The sequence below is a fragment of the Tenrec ecaudatus genome, chromosome 4 (genome assembly GCF_050624435.1).
Source record: "Tenrec ecaudatus isolate mTenEca1 chromosome 4, mTenEca1.hap1, whole genome shotgun sequence".
NCBI lineage: Eukaryota > Metazoa > Chordata > Mammalia > Afrosoricida > Tenrecidae > Tenrec > Tenrec ecaudatus.
In genome coordinates this window covers 143,368,572-143,390,235 of record NC_134533.1, presented here as the reverse complement: position 1 = coordinate 143,390,235, position 21,664 = coordinate 143,368,572, and positions in this window count along the sequence as shown.

The window sequence follows — 21,664 nt, the reverse complement described above, 5'->3', positions numbered from 1 at the left end:
AAACCCAGGAAAGACAGGACAGATAACAAATCCCCCAGGGTCAACATTGACAGAAGCCATACCAGGAGGGTAAGGGGAATGTGGGGGTGAGATAGGTTGAATCAATCACAGTGATCTAACTATAAGCCCCTCCCAGGAGGATGGACAACAGAAAATTGGGTGAAGGGAGACATCCATCAGTGTAAGACATGTAAAAATAATAATTTATAAATTATCCAGGGTTCATGAGGGAGGGAGGGGAAAAATAAGATGCTGATACCAACAGTTCAAGTAGAAAGAACATGTTTTGAAAATGATGATGGCAACAAATGTACAAATGGAAGGATATATGGATTGTGATAAGAGTTGTATGAGCCCCCAATAAAATAATTAAAATATAAATATATATTTGAGCCTTGAGATCTGATTTGTGGAAATGACCTGAGAAACTGACTTTGGACAAAACTGCTTTTCATGTTTTGGTTTCAGAATAGGTCAGAAATAGGTCTGGACGAAGCCTGCTGTGTGCTCCATGCTTTTTCTTCCTCCTTTTCCACCAGAAAGTGGTGGGCAAAGTATCTTACCTCTTGCTTGGCTTTGTGTCTAGCTCAGTTGGCAGACCCCAAACCCCTGCAGGAAATTCACCAACTCCTTTGAAGGACCTGTGGAGAACTCACGTCAGCATTTTGGTCTCCCAAAACCCACTCTCAGAAAAATGGAATTCCAGTGGGGTGGGGGCAAGTCTGGGCAGGGGACATTCCCCAGCCTTCTTCTGAGGCACTGCTGTGCTTTGTTTGCATCTCAAGGTTAAAAATGGTCAGGATTCAAAGATAAGCAGGAGAGCTCAGCTGGGGAATGTGTTCACAGGTGTAAGGAAAAGAAAACCAAATGAACGCTACAACCTTTTTTGAAGCGGAACAGAAGCAGGGTGATGGTCCTTTATCATCAACCAGCAAAAACATTTGCATGATCTGCATATGTTCCTAGCGTTCTTATATTCCACAATGTGCACACGTGTCTCCAAATGTCCATGCCTGACACACATGCTTCCTTTTCTCTAAAAGCTACATATCCACACCCCCCCCCCCTTCCAGGTTTCTTTCTTTTCTTTTCTCTGGATTTTTTTTTTTTTTTTGATATTTCAAAGCTGGCAGTTCAGGAAATGGCTGGAACTGCCACATCTCTGTTCTTGCTAAAGAAATCAATGCTAATCCTATTACTGGCAGTTATCACCTATCCCAGAACTCACAGCTAAAAGGAAAAACCACACTGAGATGTCAAAGTAAGAAAAAAAGAGGCAGAGGAGGGAGGGGCGCCCTTCATTCACTTTCAAAAACTGATTGTTCTTTCCTCTCTCTTGATCATTTATTCCCCTCATGGTAGGAGAGAGACTAGACTTGAAAATACCTGTGTGCACACAGCATTGCGGGTTTGATTTAAAAGCACATGGGCCAGAGCATGGGCTATAATTTAGCTTTATTTTCCTCCCTCTACGCCTCGACCAAGCACTGACAGATAATATCTACCATGGCTCTCCGCTCCATTAATAGTAATAATAATGACACACTCCACTTAATGGCAACTGTAGACACTGTGCGTGTTGCTTTATACAAATTATCTTGTGTCCCACAACAAGCCTCTGCGTCAGGTATGCTAAGCCTTCCCATTGTAGAGCTTGAGACGGAAGCATGAGGTTGCCTCATGTGTGCTGACTCATCAGAGGTAGCAAGAGGAAGGCTGGTTCTGCATCCAGGCCTGTGGAATAGACTATGGTGCAATTGCTATGGATGCGGCTGGCCTTCATTCACCTGTAGTCTTTCTCAAGAGGGGATCCGACTGGGAAAATTAAATGGGGAATTTGATATCATTAGGTTATCAGAAAATCAAACTACCTTGCTGCTAATTTGAGCTCCTCCTGCTTCATTGAAAAGGCCATTTTCACATATGTATTTCTCATTCTTCCATCTGAGCTCTCAGAGTCACGAGGGGAACGCAGGTGTGTGTACTTGGGAATTGGAACGCAATTAACATGAGGTAACTCCTTCAACTGGGTTGTTAGGTACCAACCAATGCACTGTTATTAGCCACTGAAAACATTATGAATAGTGTGTTTCAGCACTTGTTTCTTTCTTGGATCCATAATCAATGTTCATGGGAGCAGCAGTCAGGAAATTAAAGGACACGTTGAACTGGGTAAAATGGCTGCACATGACCCCTTTAGAATATTAAATAGCAAAGATACCACTTTAAGCACTGAGCCCAGACTAAGCCCCTAGCGAAGGTGCGTCTTAAGACTAAAGCTGCAGCCCAGGCGCCTGGCATCAGGTAGGTGTGCTGAACTCAGTCACCTCCCTCAACCACGCCTCCCCCAGCCAGTGGGCCGAGAAGAAAGGCAGGGAGCAGAGGCCTGCAGGTCCTCTCGGCCTGGGGGATTGCCTAGATCGGCACATGGGGGGTTCACTCGCTCCATTCCTAGCATGCTTACCAGAAGTAGCGCGTACCTTTTTTGAGACTGTAATGCCTGAAACTTCCTTTCGTTCATAAAACCTCACTTGGATTGCAAACGTGCTCTGTGGGATGGATTCCTTCAGTGCAGGGAAGCGAAGAACCCAGGTGCCCAACCAGGAAGCTTCCAGAAACAGACTGCCCATTGTTCTCCCGGGTAGATTTGAACTGTTGACTTTTTCATTTGACTTTTTCATTTAGCTGAGGAGTGCCTAACCACAGCACCACCAGGCCTCCTTTTATTTTGTCCTCAAATTGATAAACCGTAGATATTCTCGCCTGAGTATCAGTGTTGGACGCGAGGAGAGTGGCTATCACCTGGGAGCTTATTAGAAATCCAGCATTCCTAGCCCAGGCCAAGCCACACAAACAAAAGGAATCTGCATTTCAGTAAGATTTCAAAATGATTTCTATGTATATTCAAGTTTGAGAAGTGAAAGTCTATGATACCTCTGTCCTGTTAGAAAAAAAAGCCCTTCAATGTCAAACCCTGCCCTTTCCTTTTTGAATCCTGCTTGCACTTGTACAATGAATGGGAATGCAAAACCTATCCAGTTAATGAACCATGCACTGTGCCATTTGATGGAATACACATATTTAGGGACTGTGATACAGTTGGGCCACCATGACTGAAGAAGAATATACACTTTATTCATCGCCTGGAAGACTTGCAGACTCTGTACCACTGTGTTCACTCCTGGTGTTGTTGTGATAGATCAACAACCCATGAATGAATCTATCGCTGTATAATGAGTTGCTAGGAACTGTACAGAGCATGTGACCTCATGAGAAGTCAGGAAGATGCCTTATGGGGAAAATAGTGTTTATTTTCCCAGGGGAGAGGATAAATAAGTAACTTATTTTTAGGATTTTTAAAAGTCTATGTCAATAGGGTACATTGTTTGGGGGCAGAATTCATGTTGCTTGTGGACCATGTTCTCCTAAGATAAGAAAGAACAATTCAAGTGAAAGCTGACATTGAGTGGTGACCATACCAGAAACGCCATTCCTGTTTGGCACATGGGTAGGGAAGGAGCAAATGGCAGGAGTAGTCATCTGATTCCAGAATGCATGTTCCTAACTACTGCTTAAGTGTGAAACCAAAATCAGTCATATATTTCATCTTATTCTTAGTTTCTATTACAGGGATGAAAATGTTAATGTTTAATTGGAACAAAGATGATTGTTGTATCAGTTCCTGCAATCTTTCCATCTACCATTTGCTTCTGAGAGGAAAGAAACAATAACAGCAAAAAAATCCTTTCGAATTAGAGAAGCCAAAGAAGTTAGAAGAAATGAATGATAAAGAACCAAAAGAGGAGGTAATTTGAGAGAGAAGAAGAAATATATGGGAACCAGCTATGTTCTATGCATGAGACATTGACAGAGACAATCATAGACAGAAGTTTTTAGATTTCCTATTTTAATTACTTTCCTTTTTGGAGGTCATTTAAAAAATAAATATAGTTGTGGTACAATGAGCTACTTAATATGGCCCTTCAAGCTGTAATGCTTGTGAATCCCAGAGGGGAAAAAATCTGTCTAGAAGTATACAAACACGTGTTTGTGGTCCACCAAGAGGACTGAATAACCTACTAAGAATGGAAATCAGGTTCATGGCATGCCTGTGGGTGTGGGGTCATGTAGATGTGTATAAAGCATTAACCAGGCAATTAGTTGATTTTGCCATTGTGCTAGGCTTCGAAAATAAATCCAATCTCATTACCACTAAGAAGGTGGGCTAGGAGTGGAATGTTTTCTTGGATTGAAGGGCCCTGTGCTGAGAACCTCCTAGATTCAGGAGACAGAGATCTATAACACTGGAAATAGTACAAGAAGGTTAAACGTACCGGAGAGAAGAGCAGAAAATCATCAGTAGCAGAGCCAAGAGACTGGCAGGAAACAGGGTAGTAAGCTTCCTAGCCCACAGAGCAAGGGAGCGGAGTGCTTTTCAGTGGGAGGCTTGCTGGTGGTGCTTCTGAACACTTGGTGGAGATAGATTTGCTGACCCTTAAAGAAAGAGAGCGATGTGTCTTCAGACCAAGGCTTACTGGTAGTCAAGTGGCCTGGGGAGCAAATAGTTTGTATCAATTGCCTGAGAAGGGCAGAGGCTAAGCCAACAGTCAGAAAGAGGCATGCCTTTAAGAATGACTGAGAAGACACTGATCAAAGAACTGTATCTTGAGTCATTCCTGATCCTGAATTAAAAACTGTTATTTCTCTAATAAGCTCCACATCTGTGACTGTGGTCAATAAGTTCTGTGTGATCATTTCAATGAATTATTGAACCTACCAGAAAAGTAGAGAGGGATGGCTGGTGGCAGAACTGGCAAAAAACCAAAACCACAGAAAACCATGGTGGGTGGAGCGATGTCTGTTCTCCCTGTCACAGGAATTACCTGTAGTTCTGACAGGGATTCTGTCTTCGACTCCTCCTGAAGTTAGAGGAGGTCAGACACTCCTCAACACCATTTTTACACTAGTTAAAATTTAAAATATTTGCATGGTACAAAGAATGAACCATGTGGGACCGTGCGATTTATTCAGGTTATATTCCTAATTATCTGTTAGGAATGTGCTATTCCTGATTCTTATTGTCTATTATCTTATATTATAGGTGAAGTCACTGTTGGTTTTGCTCGGGGTGCAAAGATAAGCAAGACATTTTCTGCCCTGAAGGAATTCAGAGGGACGTAGAGGAGAGATAAGACGTGTGTAGTTGCTACTTGGTACCTGGGGGAGATCAGTTCGGGGACTCCTGTGGCTTCCAACGTCTGTGGAAGTCCAAGTCCTCTATGTAAAATGGCATAGTTTGCCCATAGCCCATGCATACTCGCATGTATACTTTATTTATATTGTTATTATTTTGTTTGTTTTCCTCATGTATACTTTAAATCATCTCTGTTTTTCTTGTTGCTAGGTGCTACTGATTCAGAGTGACCCTGTGCACAAATGAATGGCGTACTACCTGCTCCTGCACCGTGCTCACACGCGTCTGTGGTTTACTTATAATATGGATACAATGCAAACACTACACACAAAGCACTTTACACTCCTGATCCTGCTTGGCCTTTTAAAAAAAATCATTTTATTGAGGGCTCATATAACTCATCACAACCCATCTGTCCATCCATTGTGGTAAGCACATTTGTACATTTGTTGCCTGCTTGGTCTTTGAGGGAATGGTTTGACTACTTAATTGCTTTTAAAGAGCCTTAAAAAATACTTTCAAGCCAAATTTGGTTGAATTCATGGATGTAGAACCCAGAGACAGAGAGGGATTATTGTATACAATTGACCCAAATCCAAGGAAGCTACAAAAAGTTCATGAAAAAAATCCATTATCTTTTAATTCCATGTTCCATGAACTTTTTGAGGATAACATTTTAAAAATGCTAAAATATTTTATTTCTTTTTACCTTTTATTTGTGTTCTTCAATTGCTTTAGGGTTAATTTTTTAATGTTTAATTAAAAATTTACTTTTTAAAATTGTCTAGTTTGAGTACTAGAAAACAAAGAGATAATCTACAAGACATTTTTACTTCAGACTCTTGTGCACATATGGACTGATTTTAGGTGTCCATCACCTCACAGGTAACCAATTGGAGTAGAGCAAACTCTGCACTGGAAGTCAGCGGCAGGATGAAATAAGACAGATCCCACAAGGCCAGTCATGACCGCATGTCCTTGCACAATCTGGAATTGCTGCCTTACTAATTCTCAGGACAGAGGGATAGGACATATTGCTAAGTGTGACAAACCCAAGGGCCATGCTGATCACTGCGATGAATTTGATTTAATCCCGGATGTTGGAGTACTTAGGAAGCTCAGCTTCAGCAGGTGGTCCAAGCTCTCCCACCAGCTTCTGAAGTGCTGATTGAGTTAGCTACATTGGACAATTGCACCTCAGTTGAAAGCACAGAGAAGACCCAGGCTATTCGATCTTTATCATCCCAATAGGATCAGGGAGATATAGAGTTTCAAAACTGCTAGCCTGGACTTAACCAGCACCAGCACCACTAAACCCAAACACAATATTTCTTGAAGACATAGTGCTGCACAGTTCCTCATAAGCTCCTCTTTTCACTGTCAACCAGCTTCCTAACTAGTTTCTCTGTCTCCAGTCTTCTGCTAGCTCATCTTGCCACCCCACGTCTACTTTCTATTCGTTCAGAAAGATAAGAACAAGAAAGCAAAAACAAGTCCCAGTGGTTACACCTTGGGCTGCTAACTACGGAGACCAACAGTTTGAAACACCCCCCCCCCCCCAATTTCTCTGTAAGAGAAAGAAGAGACTTCTACTCCTCTGAAGAGTTACGGTCCTAGAAGCCCATGGAGGTGTTCCATCCTGACTACAGGGCCGCTGTGAGTCAGAATCCAATGGAGGATGATGAGCTGAGATGGTTTCCTTCTGTCTGCGGGATAAAATACAGCCACAAAGCTCTGAATGCTGTTAAGAGCCTCTCATATGCCGGCCCCAATTTATCACCCATTCCACAACAGTGACACGGACCACCATCGCAGTCACAGTGATCTGATGGCTGTGCTTCCTGCAGACAGGAACGAGCCTCAGATTATAAAGTAAGGAAGCAGCTTAATCAGATCTGGGTTTTAGGTAGCTCAATCTGGTGGTCAGAGTGGGAGAAAGATTGGAGATGGGGGAGCAGAGATTTGGAGTCTTTAAGGAGAAACTGGTGCAACATCCAGAGAAGAGAACCAGGCGGTCCAGCAGCCCGTAGAGTAGTGAGGGAGATTAGCGCAAAAGAAGCATGAAGTTAACTCACGGAATCTGAGAGATGGCCTCCATTTTCCTTGGCTAGACACTGTGGACATGTAAACATATGTCTAAACATCATGATTCCAGGGGCAAAACTTGTTTCCTTTACCTTTCCAGTAGATCAGGAGAATGCAAACATTATATAATCATCTGTATGAACGAGGAAAAGGGAGAAGACAAAGTGTTTGCACCAAAGCCATTGTCATCTAGTCGATTCTGAGTCATGGTTTCCCATTAGAAAAGAGAAGAACTTCTTAAAGAAGAACTGTTCTTAAATCTTAAAAGAGAATTTGAGGTTGTCATCAAGTGGCTCTGCTTAACAAGGAAATCAATGAAATAAAGCTCCAGAGGAAACAGGTGGGAGTAGTGATCTTAATCCTATACTTGCACTGTTTCTTAACCCATTCCAATCGGTTTCTATTTTCATTGAATGGATAATGCCACTGCCCACCAGATGAAATTCAGGAAGAGGAAGATTTTGGAAGAGGAATAGCTAAGTTTTTTGTCAAGTGGAACCGAAGCAACTCTAGCTCAATGTTCCTGTGTGTGATGCTCACATTGAAGCATCAGCATAAACTGGAAACAAGGAAAAAATGCAAGTTCTCAGCCTTATTTTAGATCTGAGGCTCCCTGGTTATCCAGTGATTAAGCAGTTGGCTGCTTAAAAACAGGTCATCAGTTGATACCTATCAGCTGCTCTGTGGGGAAGAGATGTGGCAGGTTTCTTAAATAAGGGTGATCTGGAGCCTCCCATTGAAGGATAGTGAAGAATAAAAAGAAGATTCCTCGTCATGTTGTCAAATGCTGTTGAGTCATTATAGAGACAAACTTCTACTGGCTTCTCCCCACCCCTTGCAGTGGACAGTCCAAAGAAAGGCAACCCAACAGAATGATGAAATTATTGAACAATATTCATATCACATGCAAGTAAAATTTTGTTGAAGAATATTTTAAAAATAGCTGTAGTAGTACATTGATAGAGGAGTAGCCAGAAATTCAAGCTGGAGTCAGAAGAAGATATGGAATGAGGGATAACATTGTTGAAGTTAGATGGATCTTGACACAAAGTGGAAGATATAGAAAAATGTTTCCTTGTGTTTTATTGAGAATGCAAAGATCTTCAATTGTGTGGACTTAACAACCTATGGCTAACAGTGTGAAGGGTGGGAATGCAAAAACACGGACTCTTGAGGAAGCTATGGAAGTCATTTGAATGGAGCAAAGGAATGCCACATGATTTAGAAATCCAGGAAGTTGCGTCAGTGTTGTTTCCTTTCACCATACTTATTCAATCTGAATGCTGAGCAAATAATTTGGAATGCTGGGTTATGTGACAAAGAATTCAACATCAGGACTGGAGGAAGAGTAACAACCTGCAGTAGGTAGATGACACAATCTTCCTTGCTGAATGCTAGGAGGACATGGTGGACTTGCTCATGAAAGTCAAGGACTGCAGCCTTTATTGTGGATTGCAACTCTGTAAAGAAAACAAAAATCTCCACAACTGGACTAATAGACAGCACCAGGGTAAACTGAGAAAAAGTTGACGTTATCACAGATTTTATTTTACTTGTGACCACAATCAATACTCACAGCAATAACAGTCAAAAAATCAAAGGATATGTTGCATAGGGCAAACCTGCTGCAGAAGACGTTTTTAAATTGCTGAAGAGCAAATATGTCATTTTTGAGGACAAAGGTGTCTCTGATCCAAGCCCTGATATTTTAAACCACTTCATATGCACATGAAATCTAGATAATGAATAAGTACAGAAGAAGAATTGTGTCTTGGAAAATAATAATAATTTGTAATTATCAAAGGTTCATAAAGGAGGGGGAACAGAGAGGGAAGGGGGAAAATGAGGAGCTGATATCAAGGGCTCAAGCAGAAAGCAAATGTTTTGAGGATGACCATGGCAGCAAATGTACAAATGTGCTTGACACAATGGATGGATGGATGGATTGTGATAAGAGCTGCAAGAGCCCCCAGTAAAATGATTTAAAAAATACATCACACCAGTGGTAGTAGAGAGTATATGATAAAGGTGTAGCAAAAATTATTCAACCATATGGAAACATATAAATTTTCATATCTAATAAAGCTTGCATAACACCTCAACCCCCAAAAAGAATTGTCTTTGGCTTACAGTGTTGGTAAAGACTATTGAAAGTACCATGAACCGCCAGAAGAATAAACAAATTTGTCTTGAAAGAAGTACAGCCAGCATTCTCTGTAGATGTGAGGATGACAATGCTTTTCTCACATCCTTGGGAGGCGTTGAGGCGAGACCAGCCCTGGGAAAGAACATCCTGCTTGGCAAAAGAAGAGATTCCATGCAAAATGAGGAAGAGCCTCCACGAGATGGACTGACAGAGTGGCTACAATGGGTGCACACAGAGCAGTGTGAGGCTGGCTCAGGACTGGCCAGGTTTCCTTCTGTTGTGCAGTACTCAGTGGCACCTGCCAACAACAGGGCACTAACCACTTTGAAATCAGAGCGCTCTTTTCACTAACTCTGTTATGCCAACACAGGAGAGAGAATGAAAGAAGGCAGAATTTTCAATCAGCAGTCAGGTAACACCAAACAATACTTTTTAATGGGGCTAACTGAAGCATGTTTAGGAGAGGCCACTGTTCAAGCTTTACCACACTCCTGTACAAAGATATAATTTTTCCTATGATGAAATTGAAGCTCTGATGGTAAATAATGTAATATAGGATCACACAGAGTTGAGCAGGATTCTGCCTCAGGGGGGTTGATTCCAAGCCTTTGTGCCTTCTACCAAGTGATACAGTTGACCCATGAAACAACACAGGTTCGATCTTTTCAGCATCACTTAAACGCTTATGAATTTTCTTCTCTTTCATATTGGTTGGGCTTAAATGTTTTGACTATCTGCTTAAAACGCCGTGTGATTCTAATCACAAGTAATTTGTCTCTCCCGTAACTGCTTGTCCCTCACCCTACCACCTCCCTCAACTGTAGAGAAAAACTGCTCACTCAGAGGGCATTAGTGTCACGGCCTTTAAAGCGAACATTCACAGCACTTGAGCTCGCCACAATAGCAACCGGCCCACACAATTCAAACCCCTGCTGTTTAAGGAACCATACTACTATGGCTTGCCAAAACTTGGGTCCCGAAGTAGATTATTATGGCATGTCAGTTCCACTAGATCACAGGTGTATATATTTGAGCTTTTGAGTAGTCCTTGCCCACATTGACTCTGAACTTGGCTTGTGACTCACGCTAACAAGACAGTAGCAAGCAGGATGCAAGCAGAGGATTGCCAACGCATTTGCCCAGTGGGCTTGTTCTTTTTCTCTTGTGTCTGAGGAACGTAGCTGCCAGATGAGGAATTCAGGCTCATCTGCTGGAGATAGATGTTCCATCCTTGAGGCATGTGAATAGGCTTTGTGTTAGTCTAGGCACATTCGAGAAACAAATCCACAGAAACTCATATGTATAAGAGAGAGTTTTATATAAAGGGTAAGTGCGCACCAAGAAAACATCCCAACCCAGTGTAGCCCAAGCCCACAAGTCCAACATTAACCCATATGTCCGACACCAATCCACAAAGTCCTCCTCCATCTCACAAAACACACATTATGAGGCCGACTGCAGGAGGAAAGCCGAATCAGTGAATGTGTAAGCATCTCAGCGCTGGCTGGGGTCTCCACATGGCTGCTCCAGCACCCAGGGCTGCATTGGGGTAGGTCCATGTGACTTCTCCTCAGAGATGTCTTGCAGGTCATGAGCCTTGCAAGCTGAAGCAGGGAACTGGCTAAGGCAGCTGCACCCTGGTCCAACCATCACAAAGCAAGAGACCTGAGAACTATAAAGGTGAAGTTCACCAAGCCATTTATCTCTCCGCACATCAATTAGCCCCACATGTGTTTATTGGCCAGGTTGACACAATGAACTTTAACTAACTCCGGCTTCTTAGATCAACTGATATGATCTGAATACGCAATGGCAGTGTCATCTGAGTGATTCCAGGGGAGGCCAGTGTAACTGTCTAGCTAAGCCAAATTGGTGGCTCACAGGAATGTGAGCAAATAAATAATTGTTGCTTTAAACCACCAAGTGTTAGTGTAGGCTTAAAGATCACGTTGCTATTTTCTGCCTGGTCTAAGGATCTTTGAGAAATTAGCTAATTTTCTTATGCGTTGGCAGATTATTATTCTAAAATTGTAGGACACACAGAAGTATGACTATGGAAGAATCAGACAAATGTACAAATAGTTACAGCTTTCTTATCTCCGGAGCCTGCAATTATAAAATTTAGACTTAATTCATTTTGCATTTTGAATGAGTGGATCTCCTTACTGTGTGAGCCTGCAGAAAGAATGACTCCTCTCTGGGTCTTTGCCTCTTCAATAGATAATGGAAGATTTTGCCTCTATGACCGCTTTTGCCATCACCTACCATCGGTTTTCTAATTCCATGAAATTATTAGCTCATGAAGACATGAGCTAGTACTGCACGGTCTAGAGAACAGAACATTAAGGTCTCATCTGAGTCACTGTTTCTGATTAGCAAAGCCACTAGTGATGGGTCATTTTCAGGACCCTGAGGCTCCATCAACCTGAATTAGCGGGTGAAAATGGTGCTGCTCTTTTTTGTTTGATGCCTCTCAGTTTCTTGGCTGAGCAAATACGCCTGCCACCGTGTCTCGCAGTTGGGTGCGCAAAAGGCTTGCCTGGGTTTGGGGACTAGGGATGTCTGAGTTGTCGTGGGATGCCATGTACTCTTCTCTGAGTGAACTTCATGTAGACACTAGGTGGACAGACTCAGGCACCCAGAATATCTTCCATTGATGTAAAAGGCAGAGGGTAGAGAGGATGTCTTAGGAAGGATACTTGTCTCTGCACAAGGGGTTGGCTGATCAGGTACCCCAAAGTACTTTTTAGCCTTTAGCCTGTAGGATTATTTGGGGCAGCATCTTCTAGTACTTCTGAATTTTGGCGGTGATTCCCTACTTCCTAGGTATAAGTGGGGTTCCACTCTTGTCTTCAGGCAAAAGAAATGACCCAGACCCAAGTACTCTGCACATAATGTTACCCTGGACTCAATTGTTGGTATAGGTTTAAGCATGTGATCTGGAATCAAACCAGTGAGAGCAATTTCAATTCTCTGTGTGCAGTAGTTGGTTCATGCATAAAACCAGAGTCTTACCCTGATAATATGACCTATTTCAGTGTCATGATATATCTGAAAATGCTAGGGCAGAGAAAAATGCTCTGTTTACTTTGAACTTAAGAGCTAGAACTACTGACTATTTCAATCAAATTGTGGGGAGGAGCAGGGGAAACTGTTTGAAATCAGTGCCAACCAAGGACTAACCTGGGAGACCAAGTCCTGAGAATAACATCTCTTGAGTCTCCACCCACCACATATGTGTGGACTTTTAGTCAAAGTGTACCTTGTTTGTTGGTTTGTCTTGTTCCCCCTTCCTCCCTGCCTTAGATACTCAGTGCTGCCATCACAAAGTACCACGCCTGGGTGTCTTCAAAACCAGCCGTGTATTTTCCTATAGTTCTGGTGGCTAAGAGCACAAACCAGGGACTAGGCCCTGGTGTTCCCTTCTTTGAGCCACTCCCCTGGCTCTGGTGTCTGTCTGAATTCCTGGGCCTTCTTGAGCAACCCGGGGGTCCCCAGGGCTGTCTTTCCTTCCTGGTGTGTGTCTCTGTGTTTATTACAGCATCTCTGGAACTCAGAAGTAACCAGGTTCATAATACTTTTAACCTCAGTGTGACCACATTAACAAAAATAGTCCGTCCTTAAACAAGAACACAGTTAACATACTCCGTGGTTAGGATATGGGGTGGGGAACACAATTCAATTGCTAGCATCCCCCTAGTGTGTGGCTTGCTTGAAGTGACTGGAGCCCAGAGTACCCTTATGAATTGATTAGTTTGGGCGCAGAGTCCCTGTTAATCAAACAAGGGAGCTCACCTGCTACCCCAGCTGGTGACAGAGTCATTTTCATGGAAAACTCCTGCTCGAGGTTGATCGCATCGTAGAACCCGATTGCGTGGTGGTGCACACCGAGTGGAGGCGAGGGCAGAAGATAACCTGTCCTGCAGCAAAGACACTCCCAAGACCCGAGGGAGAAAAGGAGGGAAAACTGGAAATCATTCTTAAAGATCAGCTACAATCCACAAATGGGATTTCATTTAATCCCCATGATCGATTTCTTTTTAACTGCAGTTTCCTGAAGTTCTGAGGGGGACCCTTCCTTATCCAAAGTAATATAAGGTCTATATTAATGCATATATGCCATCGTCTTAATCTTCTGGATTTTACATGTCGCCACTATCTGTAGGGAAATAAAAGAGAATTAGATTAGGGTGGTCTAGTGAGGGATGTTGGGTGTGAAAAAGATCAAAACTGTTTAAGGGAAATGAAATCATTTTTCCTAACTTTGAACACAATCTTGATATACTCATATTTTGCCCTTCCATTTTCAGCTAACATCATTTGCGTGTCAAGACCCAGGATCTGGGAAAAGAAACATCTAAACTTCGAGTGAGTGCCGACCTTACTTACAGCTAGCGTGGTGATATCATCTAACTTGCAGAGGGACTCTCGGTTTCCCCATCTATGACTTGCCCACCTTTCAGTCTTGCAAGCACTTGAAATAATATTAACCAAATAGCAAAGACTGTAGACGTCACACAGTAGGTGTTTACTAATTAAAGCTATCTTAATGTCATATGACCCAGAAGTGACGAAAGCCTATCTATGATCCTTGGAGTATCTTTCAAATGTTTCTCTGTTGCTTCAAACCATCAGTCCTCTCTTCAGGAAACTGCTTCTCTTTGGAGAATCAGAGAAAGTCCTTTCAAAATGCTGACGTGGGAAAGGTTGGAGTTTCCAAGCGAATCCGAGAGTTCCTTTCCTTTGTCTCGGCTGGTTCTGAGGCCCTGAAACCTGCGGCTCTGCTACAGTGCGCGGCGCCATTTAAGCACCGCAGGTACAGCATCGGGTTTGGTACAACCTAATTGCAGAGTGACAACGGGTAAATCAAGAAGATACATGTAGTATGAGATCACCAAGTGTGCTTCTCTTCTGTAAGAATGCACAGGGAAACGTGCTGAAAGAGAGGAACTGCTGAAGCTGTAATTCATGCAGGTTCACATATAAATAATACGGAGGACGCCTGGAATATCTACAACTTAATCAGTTACCCATTAACATATTGCAGGATTAATGTAGATGTGTAATTTGGAGATGCTAATAAAACCTTTATTTTAATTTTAAATCCTAGCTAAATGGCCTCTGCACATCTTTTGCAAGCTCTGTCAATCTTTTGAATGGATAATATACACACATATGTATATGAATATATATGTACATATTATATATATAGGTATAAATTGATTCTGGAAAATAGATAAAACTACAATATTCTGAAACTACTAATGGAGCTCCAAAAAATAATCCCTCAGCGAAGTCACAGTTTAAAATCAAGACATCCTGATTAAATTAAACATTGAATAAATCAGCAAAGGATCACAAAGAACTGAAAAATAAAATCCTATACTTTAAAAGGTTTATTTAAAAATTGCCCTAATCCCAAACCTGAAACACAGGGGAACATGATTATATCAGCCCACATTTATTGAGTACTGTAGTAGGTTTGTTGAACTTTAAATAATTGAATTGCACATTTAGAAAATAATCTGTCTTTTATGACAGAAATCAGGCAGTTCCTGGCATGGTGTGACAGCACATCTGCCTTCTCCCTTTTTCCCTGCCGCATGGTGTGAGGCCCTGTAATTAAAGTCTAACTTTGATTTGTTTTGACTGGTGAGATTTTCCTTTCTCTCTTATGTAGTATACAAATTTATTCCGTTTTATTATTAAGCTTTATGACTAAAGAAACATAGGGTATTTAAAATGATTCTGTAATTTTAGTGCCAATAGTGATACCTCAGAGGATGCTGACTTTGGAAGCACGGTGCCCTTAATGTTGCACTCTGATGCTGCTATAATTTGCCCCTCCCTTAAGGTAGCGAAGGAGCCCTGGAGGCGTAGTGGCGATGTGTTGGGCTGCAATCTGCTAGTCAGCAGTTCAAGCCCACCAGCAGCTCTATGGGGCTGTTTAGTCCTGTGACAGTTACAGTCTTGGAAACTTGCAGGGGCCGTTCTAGCCTGTCTTTCAGGGTCTCTGTGAGTCAGAATTGGTGCGATGGCAGTGAGTATGGTCTTGGTTAAGGTCACAATCTGGGGGCAGTGGTATTTCAGTGGTAGGATTCTCCCCTTCCTTGAGGAGACCTGGTTTGATTATCGGCCAGTGCACCTCCTGCACAGTCAACACTCACCTCTCAGAGGAGACTTTGTGTGTTGTCATGATGTTGGATGGATTTCAGCACAGCTTCCAGATTAAAACAGACTAGGAAGAAAGGACTGAGACTCTACTTCTGAACACTAGACAATGAAAACGCCCTGCATTGTAACAGTCTGATCTGCCACCTATCATGATAATGGCATGACTAGACGGTATTTCTCTTCATTGTGCTGTGGTCCCTACGGGGAGGGACTGACTTGATGCCATCAACTTGATGGCAGTGAGCAAGAACACTGATAAAAATAGGCAGCGACCAAGCTGCCCAGATAACAATGCCTTTTCATGGTGGCAACTTGAATCCATGAACTTGGAGGTTTCTACCTCTTTCTGTCTCTTCTCCAACCTCGCTGAGCCTTTCTTCTGTGGCTTACAGCAGAAGGGTAAAGCCTGGACAATATCTCTCCCTCACCTACTGACATATTTTCTACTGCAATCATGAACCATATACCTGTTTCCCAGCTACATTCATACTTAAATATTTCCTTTTTTTGCCTTTCTTCCACAATTATTACAGAATAATATTAACACTTCTCCCTTTCCCTTCTTTTGTTTCATGTTTGGGTCAAAGTCATCCCAAAGAATTCACTTAGACACAAAAGTGAATTTTTCCCCAGAAATATGAAGATTTAAACTTTCAAATTTGATCCACTTTTGCCTTTACAAGTCTATCTATATCGTCTTGTGATTAGGTCTAGGAGGTTCCTACTCTGAGCCACCCTACAATAGAATAAAACACTACCAGATCCTGCACCCCTCGGCGTTGTGTCACTCTACTGCTATAGCGTCTGTTTCAATACATCTCACTGACGGTTTCATCTTTATCACTGATCCTTTCTTTAATCAAGCATGATGCCTCTTTCTAGGAACTGATTCCTCCTGTTATTATCTCTTGAGCAAAAATCTCATCCTAACTTAAAACTAATTTAAAAAAATTCCCCATGTGGCCCTACTGTGAGGGACTATCCAATTATCTTGCAGGTGGGTTTTGGGTCTCCACTTTGACCATGCTCCTTCGATGGCTTGCTTTTGAACTTCTGATACCTATTCCCATTGACATCTCATAATCACACAGGCTAGTGTGCTTTTCCACGTGGGCTTTGTTGCTTCCCTGCTTTACGGCTGCTTGTTTAACTTCAAGCCTTTAAGGCCCCAGATGCTATGTCTTTTAATAGCCAGACCCCACCAGTTTTCTTCACCACATTTGCTTATGCACCCATTTTGTCTGCAGTGATCATTGGGAAAGGTGAGCATCATACACTGTTCATTATTAGAACACACTGTTCTTGAGCTGAAGAGGGATTCAAGTAGAGGTCCAAAGTCCATCTGTTTCTCTTTCTCTCTGTATCTATTTATATCTGGTTATTGCTTTCCAGTTTTTTCCGCTTTTACTTTTTTCTTTGCTCCTGCCCCACTATCACGTTTATCCATCATTCCTTTCTCAGTATTTCCTCTTGAAAAATTTCAATTGATCCTAAATGACAGGGGATGCTACACCCTGCTCACTGTCACTTTTAAAGCTTGCTATCCCCTGTCCCAGTCGTTGTTGGTTCACTGCTCCCCTCCCCCAACCTCCTCGCCTCCCATGCCTCCCTACTCCAAAGGTTGGTCCTGTCACTATCTCCTTAGGATTGCTTATCCTGCCTATCTTATGTTAGATAGACACCAAAAGAGAAAAGAAAGACAAGAACAAGAAAATAAGAAAATAAAAGAACAATGCGATATGTCTTCCAGCCCGAGGACTTGTCTTCTGGAACTATCTTCTTCCTAGTCTGTCTTAGTCTGGAAGCTCCTTTGAAACCTTTCACCACGAGTGACTTTGCTAATATTTGAAATACTCGTGGCCTAGCTTCCGGCATCCCAGCAACATGTAAGCACCACAGTGTAACGCACTGAAAGGCTTGCTGTGGACAGTCTCTTTTTCGTAAGTCAGAATTCAAGAGACAAAATATATTCTTAATTGTATTATCTTTCAGCTTGATTTTCAGCAACAAATTCACAACTCTATTCAATACTAGTGTTGCCAAATTACTGCTGCATTTTCTTGTTTAGATAGAATTGGAAGAAATTAAGAAGCATGGGAAAACCAAAATTACCAATTAACTATAATTTGGTTGCCTATACACACTTGGGATACCTCATGGGGTAGGAACTATGCATGGAAGTCTATAGGTAGGTAGAATAACCATCTTTGTTTGCTTTTTTAATCTTCAGTGAAAAAATTCTTCTTTCTGCCTCTAGGCTCTAAAATATAAACTTTGATTGGGTAATGAGCTCACATTTGCGTTGTGTGGATCTTCCTTTCACTATGTGCCCCTCTCTTAGTTTCTGTGCTTTCTTCCAGCATTTTTATAAATAATTGCACAAAGAGTAATATATATCCTCATTTCCCCATTTAAAAAATAAAATCATATAATATGTATATTGTTCTGACCTTTATTTTCATTGAAAATAGATATACTGGAAATCTTTCCTAGTAAACTAAAACCAAACTCATGCCATTTAGTCAGTGCCAACTCATAGTGACCCCATAGGACAGGGCAGATCTGCCCCTGTGGTTTCTGAGACAGTAATTGTTTATGGGAGTAGAGAGCCCTGTGACTGGTGCTTTCGAACTGCTGACTTACTGGTTAGCAGCCCCAAACATAACCCTACACCAACAGGGCTCCTAGTAAAGTCAACATTTTATAGGTGGTATCCTCACTTATTCTTCCTTACAAGTACATAGCATTCAATTGAATGGACGTGCCATACTTTACTTACCCAATCCTCTACTGGTAGGTACTTCTAGAGCATTCACTCATTCGCTATTGATAAAATCACATCTAGCCCACCTCATACTTAGTGCATGTCTACTAGATAAATCTCCAGAAGTGAATTGCCGTGCCATAGAATTTATACTCTTGTGATTTTGATGGATATGGCCTACAAACCTTCCATAACTGTTTTTCTAATTTTTATTTTCACAATTCCCATTTCCTGCAGTCTTCCCAAGAGCCTTTTGCATTTTATCAACATTACAGGCGAAAATGTGTAGTTTTCATTTGTATATTTCTTATTAGGAATACAACTAAGTATATTTCCCTATGGTTCACTCATTTGTATTTCCTTTTCTGGTATTTTCTGTGTATATTTTTTGCCCAGGTGAGGGAGAGTTTGGCAAAGAGTAGAAGGTGTGTTTTATTTCCAAACAAAATTATAGTATCAGTAGTTCAGCTGTTTACCTATATTTGTTACAATAAGTATTTCCTTATTTGTTCCATGCATTTATTATTTATTTTATATAGAGACTATTATTTAAAACTTTTATGAATCTTTTCTTTTATGGCCTCTGGATTTAGAGTCTAATTTAGAAAGCCTCTCCAAAGTAATAAAAAATTCTTTTATATTTTCTTCTATTTCCACGATTGCCTCATTTTTTAGACATTTTATTAGGGGCTCATACAACTCTTCTCACAATCCATACATAAATCTATTGTGTGAAACATATGTACATATGTTGCCATCATTTTCAAAGCATTTTCTTTCTACTTGAGCCCTTGGTATCAGCTCCTCATTTTCCCCTCCCTCCCTCATGAGACCTTGATAATTTATAAATTACTATTTTTTCATGTCTTGCACTGTCCAATGTTTCTCTTTACCCCCTTGTCTGTTGTCCTTCCCCTTGGGAGTGGTTATAAGTAGGTCACTGTGATCGGTTCCCTCTTTTTCCCCCGCCTCTCCCTACCCCTCCTGGTATGGCTACTCTCAATATTGGTCCTGAGGAGTTTAGCTGTCCAATATTCCTTATGTTTCCAGCTCTCATCTGTACCCATGTACATGCTCTGGTCTACTCAGATTTGTTCATATCTTATAGCTGACTGTAATCTATAGCAACCATCATGTCTTTTTTGGGCAATTTTGATGCCTTTAATTTCCCTTTCTTAGCCTAAAAGTGAGATTTTCAGACCATTTATTTTGTGTGTGGGAAATTATTAACAAGTTTGGCATCAATATTATGCTTGGGCTAAAATATGATATATAATGTGCATAATATATAGAATATGCTATATAAGTATAAGAATTTGGAGCTTTCATATGTTTTGAAACAGCTTAACTTAATATTGCAATGAGTTTCTCTAGTGTTTGACTACATTTTCCAGGGGAGCTGCTGACCTTGGTCCTTTCCTGTGTGTTGTACTAGAAGCGAAGAGGGGAGCAGGCACTGGTGAGATGGCAGGAGTAAGTAGCAATCTGGGAGCTTTATTCTTCCTTCCGTGGACATTGTTCATTTAGAATTTTCTATCTTTCGTTAGGTCCATTTGAGTAAATTATGTTTTCCTAAGAATTAGTAATTAGTTCAGTCAATTTTAGAATTAATTTTTAAAGAATTGAGTAGTCTTTAGGACTCTTTTGGTTTTCCTATTTCTTTCCATTTCATTGATTTTTATTTGTGAAACTGTACTTACTTTATGTTGAATAAGCCAGTTATTAATTTTTTTTAATCTTATTTTCTTTAGATCAGCATTTGTATTTATTAGGATTACTTTTTCCTCCATCATTTCAACTTCATTAATTTTTGTGTCTTCAGCTCTTTATTCGCTTTTATCTTTAGTTTTTTGGTTATGTTAATCGTCTGAGCCAGATGCTTACTCCATTTACTTTCTATTCATTCCTCTTATTAATGTATTAAAGGTTATCAATTTTCCTCTGAGTCCTGCTTTACCTGTTTTCCATATATTCTGAAATAGTGTTTTCATTATCATTGCTTTTTTGAAAAAAAAAAAAAAAAGCTTGTGATTTCTTTTTTTACCCAAAAGTTAATTAATAAAGAATTATAAAATTTCCAGAATGAAGTGATTTTAAAAAACTTAAATTTCTTATTCTAGTGTATGGTGATTTTAGCATTTTGACAATTCTTGAAGTTTTCTTTTATCTTATTTCTATAATTTAGTGTTTACCAGCCTTGTTTATATTATGACACTGCTAGAAGATGTTATTATTTGTATGGTAAATGGAATACACGTATGAGATTTTTAATGCCTGACAAAACATCTAATTGCCTTGAGATCACCATACTTTAGAACCCATGTGGAAAGGCTTTGAGACTAATGGGGGCCTAGCTAAGTCCAAGATTTCAGACATTCCTGTCAAGTTGCTAGACATGCACGTGAAATCTTCTTGGACCCCCCAAACAAGCCATTCCTCTAAGGAAAAGGTAGCAAGTGGCCTGACTTGATAGTACGTGAATAGCAGAATCTCCCAGCTGATCTTTGTCTGCTGGTAAGTGCTATCAAGTGGTTCCTAATTCAGAGCAACCCCGTGCACAACAAACAAAACACTGCCTGATCCTGAACCATCCCCACAATTGCGAGGATATAACAGCAGCGACAAGTGACATTCGTCAATATCTGGATACACCTTTTGTTGTAAGTGGAGGGGGAAGGAGTAGCTACTTCTGTCTAGTGGGGTGTTCTTGTTATGTGCCATCAGTTCAGTTCGGACTCAGGGTGGCCCTCCATACAGTAGAACCAAACACTGCCTGGTCCTGTGCTGTCTTCACGATTGCTGTTATGAGTGGGTCCATTGCCGCGGGCACCGTGTCCATCCATGTGTGAAATCTTCCTTCTTTCACTGACCATCTACTCTACCAAGCATGATGGCCTTTGCCAGGGACTGGTCTCTCCTGAGACTATGTCCAAAGTGCTTGAGATAAAATCTCACTGGGTTTGATTTTAAGGAGCATTTTGGCTATATTGTCTCAAAGTCAGCTCTCCCCCTAGTCCCCACCCCAATCCACAGTACATTCAACATTTTCACCAACAAAACAATTCAAGTGCATCAATTCTTCTCTGGTCATCCTTACTCATTGTCTACCTGTCACACGCATACGAGACAATTGGAAATACCGTGGCTTGGGGCAGGTGCGCCATAACCCTAAAAGTGACATTTTTGGTTTTCAACACTTTGAAGAGTTCCTGTGCAGCAGATCGGCTCAATGCAATAGATCCTTTGATTTCTCGACAGGGGCTTCCGTAAGCATTGATTGCAGCTATCACCAAAATGAAAT